This window comes from Monodon monoceros, unplaced genomic scaffold, assembly GCF_005190385.1.
Source record: "Monodon monoceros isolate NGI ecotype Baffin Bay Population unplaced genomic scaffold, NGI_Narwhal_1 Super_Scaffold_13, whole genome shotgun sequence".
Taxonomy (NCBI): Eukaryota; Metazoa; Chordata; class Mammalia; order Artiodactyla; family Monodontidae; genus Monodon; species Monodon monoceros.
The window spans coordinates 49,023,389-49,035,543 of NW_021703769.1; the positions used below are offsets into that span (position 1 = coordinate 49,023,389).

Consider the following 12,155-nt stretch of genomic DNA (forward strand, 5'->3'; position numbering starts at 1 on the left):
GACCCACAGGGAGAGAATGAAGCTGACCAGGGCCCCCCTGACTGCCTCACCTGTTCCTCTGCTCTGCCCAGGGGTCTCCTCCCTTGCTGGCGGCCCAGGCGCGTCAAGTCCCTGTCCCCAGTGCCCATCCCTATGGCCCTTTGGTCAGGTCTCTGCTCAGATACACCTTCCCTGGATGTAACATACACCTGGGCCTCAGTCCATTCCGGCACTGCCTAGCCTGCAACACTCACCCTACCACACACTGCTCATCTCAATTATTTCCATTCTCCACTCATTCTGCACCCAGAACACAAGCTCCAAGCAGACAAAGTAAAGCAACCATAGTAAGAATTCTTAAGAACATAAATGAAAATATGACCGATCATAAGACATAAACAGACGAGAGAACTTGGAAGAGAAACAGAACGATAAAAAAAGAACAAACATTCCAGAACTGAAAAATAAAATATCTGAAATTAAAATTTTACTAGATGAGCTTAATAGCAGATTGGATGACAGAGAATAAAAAGGTGGTGAAGGGACTTCCCTGGTGGTGCAGTGGTTGAGAGTCCGCCTGCCGATGCGGGGGACACGGGTTCGTGCCCTGGTCTGGGAAGATCCCACATGCTGCGGAGCGGCTGGGCCCGTGAGCCATGGCCGCTGAGCCTGTGCATCTGGAGCCTGTGCTCCGCAACGGGAGAGGCCACAACAGTGAGAGGCCTGCGTACAGCAAAAAAAAAAAAAAAAAAGAAAAGCTCTAACATATATGTAATTGGAATCTTAGGAGAGGAGAGAGAAATGGGGCATAAAAAACTTTTAAAAAATACTGGCAAAAATTAGCCAAGTTTGGTAAAAGACATAAATTACAGACTCAAAAACCTCAGGGAATCATAAGCAGGATAATGCCACATGCAGGCACATCGCAGTCAAACTGCTGCAAACCAAAGACAAAACCTCCAAAGCAGTCAGAGAAAAGAAAGACATTATGCTCAGAGAACTGACAAGAGGAAGAGCAGCCGAGTTCTCGTCAGTAACAACGGAGATGAGAAGACGGTGAACTGAGTGCAGAGTCTTGCACCTGACGGAACTGTCTGTTCCGAGATTAGAGCCAAGAATCCAGAAGCTTTTCAGACAGCAAGAGACTCAAACTGCTTGCATGAGGACAATGTTGAGCATAGTAAAAAATTTAAAGGGGAAATAAAGCAGTATAGGTGTGGAGGGAGGAATCACTACCTCCACCAGGAGGATCTATCAGGCCGTCTGCCCAAGCAAGGAGAGATGGAAAGCCATGCATCATCACACACTATGCTTAGAAGGCACTCAGTAAAAACAGGCTGTTCTCTCTAGGACATAAATCAAAGAGGTAAGATTGTGACTTAAATACCTTACATTAATAACAATAAACAGAAAAAATACTACCCATCCTTATAAAAAACATTATAGCCTATAAATGAGAAAGCAGGTGAAACTTCTCTATTAACTAAGATATGCTTTCATTTCAGGAATTTTAATTTCACTTGCCAGATATGCAGAATCCTCCAGCTGTCATTCACATAGCTAACCATGCCCTTCCCCACCAGCCACTGAAACCAAGGATCTCTTGTGTGGAAAGGACAGGGCATGAGGGTTTTGAGGAGAGATACTAACTGAGCAGGTCCTTTGGAAAGTTAGGCGAGGAGCTTGGCATGAAGCAAACCTTCCCTCCTCATGAGGAGCATCTGGTGCAAACAGACAAAAAGTCCTGTAAGTTCTCACATGGACTCAATCTTAGAACAGAATAGATTCAGTGTTTTTCTTAAATAGGAGCGGTGACCAGTTGGGGGCATGAGGGAACTTTCTGGGGTGATGGTAATTTTCTATATCTTGATGGGAGTCTAGATTACACAGGTGTATGCATTTGTCAGAACTAACAATGCCCACTTATGATCTGCACATTTCATTATGTGTGAATTCTTCATCAAGGCAAAACCCTGAAGGTGCACTGAGCTCTTGTTAACGACCTTCCCACTGAGTCTTTAGTATTTAGGGGCAGGATACTGACAACTGACATTTACTCTGGATTGCATCAAAATACATGAAGGGTTGGTGGTGGACAGAAAGATGAACATATGAGCTACCACCACCACCACAACAAAAACTAGTAAAATATAAACTGTAGAATCTAGGTGGTCCATAGATGGGTTTTTTACTATACAATTCAACTTTTTTTGTATGCTTGAAAATTTTCATAAATGATTTTAAAAGTCTATTCAACACTGTAGTGGAGTTCTTAGGCACTGCAAAAATGAGAAAAAGAAATAAAAGTTTAAGGCCTGAAGTGGAAAAAAATATGATTGCCTATATAGAAATAAAAAAACAAAAAAACCAAGAGAACCTACAGGAAACGAGCTCAACTACTGAGTGGTGGTAACAGAGTGACTGGAAATGACATTAAAAGGAATTCTCTGCTGGACTTCCCCGGTAGCACAGTGGTTAGGAATCCGCCTGCTGATGCAGGGGACACGGGTTCAACCCCTGGTCCGGGAAGATCCCACATGCTGAGGAGCAGCTAAGCCCGTGCGCCACAACTACTGAGCCTGCGCTCCAGACACCGTGCGCCTAGAGTCTGTGCTCCGCAACAAGAGAAGCCACTGCAATAAGAAGCCCATGCACTGCAACAAAGAGTAGCCCCTGCTTGCGGCAACTAGAGAAAGCCCGCACGCAGCAACGACGACCCAACGCAGCCAAAAGAAAAAAAAAGGGAATCCTCTGGGGTGCTTGGGAACGAAGTTCTTCTGAAAATTAAGTAAAGGAAAGGGTGAAGGGTTTATTCTGACATCCCCAGAGAAACTGCATCTAGAGCAACCAGAGAGTTGATGAGGGAAAGTTACTTTGATTAAAAAAAATCCCCAATAACAAATGCAAACAGAACAACAGAATTAGAACATTGCCAGCTTGCAGGCCCTAGCGGATGAGTCCAGGCAATGAACACCGAGGCTGCTGGGGCCCAGCAGTGCGGCTGGTGGAGAACTTTCTAATGACAGATCAGGCTGGGAAGGCCTGACCCCAGCAATCTCACCATTGAAGAGAGAGATGGGAAAGGCAGGCTGTGCCTCCTGATTGGCGGCAACAGAAAGTCCCAGCACCCAAGAAGCATCTTTGCCAGAAGCAAAGCTGACTGATGCGGCCTGGAGCTCTCCTACCAGCTCACAGTGAGGGCGGGGGGCCTGGCACTCCCAGACAGAGAAACACCTTGTCCGGAGCATAAAGGAGGAGCCTCTGGAGAGGCAATAAGGGCCCATCAATGAAATGTGTCAGATCCCTATTTGGACAGAATGTAGAAAGGACATTATTTAGGAGACAACCAGGAACATTGGAATGCTGACTACATATTTAATAGAACTCGTCCTAAGCTTTCAGGTGTGATGCTGGTATTGTAGTCACATTGTTTTAAAAGACCCCATCTCTCAGAGGTGTACAACAAGGTATTTCTAAATGCAATAATGCAACGCCTACGGTTTACTTTAAATAGCAGAGTGGAAGGGGTCACCCGCACATGGAAGACAGGCACGTCTTGGGCAGTGAAGCGTCTGAGACGCTTGCCGGGGCTCACAAGGCCACTCTGTTCACTTTCAGATTTGTTTTATGTTTTTCATATTCAAAAATTAAAGAAACGTTTAAAACTGATCACTGGCATTCTCTCTGAGTGCAAGCAAATTGCGAAATGTTTTATATATATATATATATATAAATATATATATATGGGCTGCGTCGGGTGTTTGTTGCTGCATGCGGGCTTCCTCTAGTTTGAGCAAGCAGGGGCTACTCTTTGTAGCGGTGCGTGGGCTTCTCACTGCAGTGGCTTCTCTTGTGGAGCATGGGCTCTAGGCACGTGGGCTTCAGCAGTTGCAGTGTGCAGGCACTAGGGGGCAGGGGCTTCAGTAGTTGCGGTGCGTGGGCTCAGTAGTTGTGGCTCGTGGGCTCTAGAGTGCAGGCTCAGTAGTTGTGGTGCATGGCTTAGTTGCTCCACAGCATGCGAGATCTTCCCGGGCCAGGGATTGAACCCGAGTCCCCTGCATTGGCAGGCAGGCTCTTAACCACTGTGCCACCAGGAAAGTCCCTGAAATGCTATTTTTACACTGCCATTTGTTCTAGAAGCCAAACTTACAATGAGTATGGGAATAAGTCTTTAAAATTCCCAGCAGAATGAGCACTCACTTTACAGAACAGCTGCAAGTCATCATCTTGGGAGCTGCAGTAGTGAGTCTGATCAAATTATTCAGGTGTAACTCTAAAAACAAAACTTTTTTCCAGAACAAAACAGGAGGTGTGTTTTTCAGAGTGACTGATTTCCCCAAGGAGGCTAAGAGCTAGAGGCTGAAATGGGACTGATGGAGCTTCTTTGAAAGTGTTCCCCCCCACTCCGAGGTTGTCCAATTGCAGCCCGAGGTGGGAGTAAGGTGGAAGCAGAGCCACGTGCCCTGCACGCTGAACTGCTCATGCCCTGGGCTCTTCCCACACAGAGCAAGGCCTTATGAGGGCCTGAGGGAAGAAAACTAGGACCCAGGATTCTGTGCAGACGGCCATGTTCTCTAAGAAAACTGTAGGGCTTTGCTCCAGTTCAGTGTTCAGGAAAGAAAGAAGGGGCACCCACCCAGGGCCTCCTGTTCCCAAACCAGAGAGCTGGCCATGCCCCATCCACAGCGCACCTGCTGGCTACCTGCAAATCCCCTGACATTTCTCAGCTGTTATTTTCATTGGGATTATGACAAAATTTCTGATTTTGGCACAATCCAAAAGGGGAAAAAAGGAACAGAGCTGTCCGGTTACTGAAGATGAGCCAAATGTTCAATGGTGTCAACTGTCCCAAATCTGGGTCCCGAACCAAGTGGTGGTGGCGGGGGCAAGGTTTCACCAGTGAAAACCGCTTAACAGTGCTTAAGCCGAAAGGCTGATGCTTACCACACTGTCCTGCGTAAACAGACCAGGGTGAGACCCACTCTCTCCATCCTGGAACAGTGCTTTTCACCAAATTAAAGCCTGGGACGCGCTGACGTAGTAAGACCTTCACGTAAGCCTCTCAACAAAACCACACACGCACGCTCGGAACGCAGGAAGAAGGGGCCCAGACCATGGAGAGTCCAGAAGGTCCGATGCCTGGAGAGGTCTGCTGCGTGACGAGAATCAGGTTTTGTTTCCTGTGTCACTGCTTTCATCCCTCAAGACTCCTGCCTTTCTTGAGGCAGATCAAAGAGCTCTTCCTCAGATGAAAGGAGATTTCTTGCCATCAAAAAATACAAAACCCAAGACACAGCACAAAGGCGACGGGTAGAAGGATATTGAACTAGCCAGGCCCCGATGAAGTGCCAAGTGCCTGGCGAGGGCCCAGTGACACCCCTGCCCCACGTTCTGCAGACCCACCCAAGCACTCGGCACAGAAGATGAAGAGGTCAGGTCAGAAGCTCTTTGCACCCACACTCCTCCTCCTGCTCAGCCTCCACGCCCGCAGCTGGGTGTCCTTGAAGCTCAGACCTCGAGACCGTCACGTCCCACCCTGCCTGCTCGACACCACCTCACAGATGGGCCCTCCTTTAAGGACTGTCTCCATGACCATGTGTGGGATCCAGGCATCCCTGGCCAGTGCCTCCTGCTGGGCAGCGGTGCAGAGAGCAGGTCAACCTTGGGCCTGGCCAGAGACAGGTCCCTACTTGGTGGCTTGACCCCCTACTATCCCCCCAGCCCCGAAGACCTCCACCCTCCCAAATCCCAGCACGCTGGGTCCCTGCCCCCAACCCAGACAGGGCCTGAACCTTGCCTGCAACCCGCTTCCGCCTAGCTGAGACCTCATCCCAGGGAAGGAATCGCCTTCCCACAAGGCAAGTCCCGCAGCCTCAGGAGCCCTGTCGTGAACACAGGCTCCGCGTGCCCTGGCCCAGCTCACGTCCCATCACCTTTGATTTCCTTTATTAAAACTAACTTGTTAAAACTAATGTATTAAAAACAAACAAACAAACAAACAAAAAACCCCCCAAAAAACTAACGTATTTATCCTTAACTGAAAGCAAAAATGTTTAGTGAAGATAAATCGGAACCAGAGAGAAGAAGGGAGTGACCTGCTCACCCAGAGGTAAATCTGGTTAACCCCTTGGTCATGGATTTCAAAACAGATCTGCTAGATTTTTTTAGAGACAAAATGGAATACAGGACACACTGCTTAACACATCATAAACACGGCTTCATTCGTTAAACAGCACTGTGGTCACTGAATTCTATCATGCAGTAACCCAGAGCAGAGATGCACATTACTTAACCAGCTCCCCACCTAAGCCTCTGACACACCTCCGTTTCTAGCCCCAACACAGTGAGGAGCCCTGTCCCAGCCTGCCCACACCTTCCCGGTCCTGCAGTAGGAACCCTGAGGGGAGCAGGCCGCTGGCAGGCGCATAACTGTGCTCCAGGGAGGTCACAGCAACTCACTTGCCCCGTGGTACCCAGCCCCCAACTCCCAACCTGTCCAGTCTTGAGAAAACACCAGACAAGCCCAATTTTGTCTACAGTCCAGCTGTGGTGGCCAGTGCTGGGTCAGTAAGATGTCTACGGGGGGCTGGGCGAAGCGCCCCTGGGCTCTGAACCGACTTGGAAGCTACGTCGAGATCTTTTTCAAGGTGCTGTTGACACATTTCACCAGGACAAGCTGCCTGAAGAGGACAGACTCAGGGACTCTGCCTCAGACCACCTGGGAACAATGCGTGGCCGTGGCCGCTGCCCATCCTGCCGCTGCCCGGGCCCAGGCCAAGGAGAGCAGAGCCAGGCAGCCCATGGCCCTCGCTGTGCGGCTGCCGTTGCTGGGGGGAACTGACTGCGGAGGTTCTGCTCAGCGCTCTCCCGGGTCCGCACCAAGGCCAAGAGCATGGGCTGATGCCCGAGGAGGCCCCATGAGCCTCTCTACCCGCAATCGCCCAGACACCAGGGCGCACACACACTTGTTTCACAGACAATCAAAGGAAACAAGGACTCGGGTTTCTCAATGTGCATGTGCACCACCAGCATGGCCTCCTGAGTGGGTGCCCGGAGCCGGCATGAGGCTTCCCTCCAGGGGGCTGACCACCTGCCCGCCCCCGTGCCAAGTTGGGGGACCCAGAGTCCCCATCCCACATGCGGGCTCCGAGCTGTGATCAAGTTCCTCTTGGGACTAGGTCTGCACACTGCAGGGAGGGGCACCAGTGCACAAGAAGATCCACGTCAGGAGTGGCAGGGATTTGGGCCAGGGAAGGACAAGGCCGGGGCAGCGGCTGGAGGAGCCCCCAGGGATGTGCAGGATGCCGGCGGCAAGGGAGCACGCAGCTCCAGGGGCCACGTCCCACAGCAGGAACAGCCCGTATGGAGGCCCATAAGGGTCAGTGGACATCACACAAATTTTACCCCTGAATCCTGTTTGTATGTCAATCTTCTAAATGCTCAAAAGACAGGCATTGAGGCTGCAAACAAATAGAAAACCCTGTCAAACGGACATTAATCTGAGATCAGCCAACATGTCCGTAATAAGTACAGGATCCTTCTTTAAAAGAGGTATAACATTCTTGGTAAGAGAAGGACACAGCCATCAAGAAGAGATTTGTCTGACACACTTGGGAGCCATTAATGGTACTAAAGCTGCATCGGTGTCTGTCTCCATTCAATGAACCCACATGGACAAGAGCTGCTATTGTAACAGCAACAAAGCATGGTTTCCTCGTTTAAAATTTCTGTTTTAAAATATCAAAGCATTTACAAAAGAAACTGGCACACAGCTGCTGCTCCAGAGCTAACCTAACAATGCCTCTCCCTGTTACTGTGCTGCCAAAGGTCAGGCTTGCCGACGCTGTGTTCCTCCCGCACCCGACAATGGGGCATTGCAGCCAGGAAGCTCCAGGGACACACACCAGACTCTGGAGGTTCCAGGCCAGCCAGTGGCTGCGATGGTGTCCAGTGAGACCAAGAGCCCTTCTCTGGCTCCTCAGTGCTTTTCAGGATTCAGGACACACAGGTGTTTACCTGGAAAGGAAGCAGCACTGGGGCAAGGTGAATAAAATCAGCTTGTTCACCTTGCCTCAGACAGGTGACTATTAATGCTGGAGAAGTAAAGAGAAGGACCCATCTTGCCAGATGCTTTTAGCTGTTTTATATAAATGTGATCAAGGAAAGGGCTTAAAAATGATCCTCCCTGAGAATACTGCTCCAGAACACAATGGGGAGGAAGGCAGTGGAGACATGGATGCATCTCTGGCCTTACCCCCAGCACAACAAGGCACCTGCCCTGTGAACCACAAGGATCCCAGAGATGGGGAGAGGGACCAGTCAGTCAGTGTACCTAATCTGGCAGAGTTAACCTGCCCACCATCTCCAAATCCAAGGCACTCCAGGTGGTAGCAGCACCCAAGGAGAAATCTCTGTGAAGGGGGAGAAAGCACTGATAGATTATCTAATGTGTCTGATTCAGTTAAAAAAAAAAACAGTTATCGGGAGGGGTCAAGCAGTTGTGCTGTTGTATTTGGAACAAACTGCTGAATGAAACATGATCAGAGATGAAAAACAAAGCAAACCAAAAAAAGAAGAGGCAACTAGGGAATTCCCTGGCAGTCCAGTGGTTAGGATTCCATGCTTTCACTGCCCGGGTTTAATCCCTGGTCGGGGAACTGAGATCCTGTAAGCCGTGTGGCATGGCCAAAAAAAAAAAAAAGGAAGGAAAAAATGTTTTGTTTTTTTTTTTAAAAAGAAGAGGCAACCATTAACTCCAGGAAAAACAAAGAGTTATTAGGGAATTCCCTGGTGGTCCAGTGGTTAAGACTCTGTGCTTCCACTGCAGGGGGCCCAGGTTCGATCCCTGGTTGGGGAACTAAGATCCCGTAAGCTGCGCAGCTCCCCCAAAAACAGTTATTAGAGGGACTTACCTGCTGGCGCAGTGGTTAAGAATCCACCTGCCAGTGCAGGGGACACGGGTTCAAGCCCTGGTCCAGGAAGATCCCACGTGCTGCGGAGCAGCTAAGCCTGTGCACCGCAACTACTGAGCCTGTGCTCTAGAGCCCACAAGCCACAACTACTGAAGCCCGCGTGCCTACAGCCTGTGCTCTGCAACTAGAGAAAAGTCTGCGCACAGCAACGAAGACCCAACGCAGCCAAAAAAAAAAAAAAGTTATTAGAAAAAAATCATTATACGTCTCTACCAGCTCAGCAATCAACAATATTACATAGTTGCAATAATGTAAAGACTGAATATTAATTTAATAAAAATTACATTTGTGACAGCTGAACTGAGATAGGGGAAGAGCATTAGAAGTGTGAGAGAGTAATAACAGGAAGTACACGGATAATGTCTAGAGGTGATACAGTAAGAATAATCTATATAACCATGTTAGTCAGAACTGCTTGAGGAGATGAAGGAGTTACCCTGAGAACAGGATGGGGTGAGTGCAGGTAAAAGAAGGTAAGCTATTTTTGTTAGAAGCTGCGTAATACAACTTGAATTTCTAATCCACTCTCATGTCTAACTTAAAAAAAAAAATAATTAAAAGAACAATTGGGTTTCCCTGCTGGCACAGTGGTTAAGAATCCGCCTGCCAATGCAGGGGACACAGGTTCGAGCCCTGGTCCGGGAAGATCCCACATGCCGTGGAGCAACTAAGCCTGTGTGCCACAACTACTGAGCCTGCGCTCTAGAGCCCGCGAGCCACAACTACCGAAGCCCACGCGCCTAGAGCCCGTGCTCTGCAACAAGAGAAGCCACCACGGTGAGAAGCCTGCGCACCGCAACAAAGAGTAGCCCCCGCTTGCCGCAACTAGAGAAAGCCAGTACATAGCAATGAAGACCCAATGCAGCCAAAAATAAATAAATAAAAATTAAAAAAAAAGCACAATCTTTAGGCCATGTTATCTGGCCATAGTGTAATAAAATCAGAAATTGCCTAACAAAAGATAACCTATAAAACCTTAAGCATTTGACACTCTTCTCTAAACAGCACTTGGGACAAAGAGGCATCAGCATCTGAAGGTTATAAAACTACACTGTCTGCCACTGTCGGGGACACTGGGGTCAGCTGCCAGGGTGGCCAGGGACACATTCAGAGGGGAGTGATCACCCCTCTCCATATTTTCATTTGCAGGTAAGGAGAATGGACAATTAATGAGTTAATCAACTCAAGATCTTAGAAAATATTAAACCCCTTCCTCCCAGAAGGAGGAAGCAACCTGCAAAAAGTAAAATTTAATGAGCCAGAACACATTTTTAAAAAATCTGATAAATAAAGCCAGTTCTTTGAAAGGACCCATATGGCTACTGTGATGTGGGGGGAGGGAGGAGCCAAACACGCACTTGGCATCACAGGAGAGTCGAGGCAGCACCACGGGTGGGGGAGTGGTGAGGCCAGGGCATGAGCAGGAGGGCGGATGGCCAGCAGGCAGACCCTGGGCTGCAGGACTAACAGCAAGTCTCTGGAAAATGGGTGGTGATGAACCTGCCTTCAATGGCCAGGGTGCCGGCACCCAGGAGCCTCCACAGTCAACTGCAATGCTGTAATTATTAATTATACTGTGAACTGAAAAGGCAATACTAGTCCAACATCTACACAATTTAATAAAAATAAAAGGTTATTTAGAATATTCCAGACAAAACACCCCCAAAAGGATTCAGGACTGGAAATATGAATCACAGCCACAAAATGCTTCTTTGGTATTCTAGAATTCTGCATATTCTGTTTTAGAAGCAGAAACGGGTACTAGATGGGAAAAATTTAGAACAAGCAAAGTGTTAATAATCATGTGAACAAGAAAAAAGTCTTTAAAATATATTTTCTTTTAGGTTCCACTAAGTAATTTTCACTGGATATTACCAAGTGAAAAAAAGAGAAGGGCAGAAATGCATATACTATGGCCCGCCTGGTCTGTGCTTGTGTGCAGATCCAAGCAGACTCCAGGGTAAGGAAGGCATGACCAGGTAGGTGGTTACTGTGGGGATGGCACCTTCAGTCTCCCCCGGCTCCAGCCCCTCACCTGCTGCTCCTTCCCCTCCAGCAATGGACAGTGACCACTGGGCAGCACGTCTCCTGCACTTCATTCCCCATGACCGGGAGGGGGATGGAGAGGAAAGAACAAGGCCACACTGGCCCACACCAAGGAGGAGACTCAGACCAGAGGGGGCAGGCGGGTGCCGGGAGCCCCCAGCAGGGAGGGTCACCAAGGGCCACTCACAGTGAGAATACTAATGGCGCCTGTTTCCCTCACTTTGGAAATGACCACCTTTGCTGGTTCACATGGCGGCTCTGAGAATCACCTGATCCAGGCTCTCTGTCCTTTCTAAGAAGGACACGACAAGACATGAGATCAAGACCGACACTGCCTAGCAGAGCTCACATTCCAGGGGGTAGGTTGGAGGGCCGGGAAGGGGTCAGCAGGGACAGGCTCCTCAGAAGGGTCTGCAGCCTGGTGAGCTCACAGGACAGGGCGGCCGCGGCTGCCTCTGATTACAGGAATAATTTAATCACAAGAAACTGCTTTATTGGACATGGGGCTGGAGGGAGAACTAGACGAACCATGAATTAAAGTGGAGGATATGAGAACCAGGCGAATCTTGGAGCCGGGGCCGGTGAGGGTCTGGAAACGGTTTGGTGGCCCTGCTGTGGCCAAGGCAGCTCTGAGCTACGAGGCTGGCTAATCGCTTCCTGCAGGCAGGCTCCACTCCAGCACCAATGGGTTTTAATAAAAACTTCCAATTGGGTCAGTAAACCCCTCATTAAGCTGTTTTCAAAGCATGAATTTAAGAGAGGTAAAGGTCACAGGGAGCATTTAATTTGCAACGGCTGCCGGGAGGTGCTGCTGTGACAGGGGATGTGGGGTCTGGGGGTGCAGGCCGCGTAAACATCTGACCTGCCCTCGGCCTGCCTGGAAACAGACTCAACACACAGGAGTGAGGGTGGCCCACTCGGCAAGAGCACAGCAGAGCAAGGCACCAAAGGTATGGCGGCAGGTGACAGACCTAAACACGGCCTGTCTGCTCGCGTCCTGCCCGCAGCCCAGGCTCTCCACGCCCCGCACAGGAGGCACGGCCCCACTACACAGCAGCTCCGCTGCCAGACACCTACCTGCCTAGGATGCTGCTTGCCTGCCCCGCCTCCCCGGCCTCACCCGCACGGGCCTCCGCAGCCTGGCCGTGTTTATTTTAA

The 12,155-nt window shown here is 49.5% G+C and overlaps 1 protein-coding gene and 1 non-coding gene across 8 annotated transcripts in view; one reads left to right on the top strand and one right to left on the bottom strand.

The window, feature by feature from the left end:
• LMF1 (lipase maturation factor 1) overlaps positions 1–12,155 on the bottom strand; it is a 90,972-nt gene that overhangs the window by 45,653 nt on the left and 33,164 nt on the right. The gene's annotated exons all lie outside the window — the stretch shown is intronic.
• TRNAG-UCC lies at positions 8,764–8,836 on the top strand. The gene has a single exon. It is a non-coding gene; the product is annotated as a tRNA-Gly (tRNA).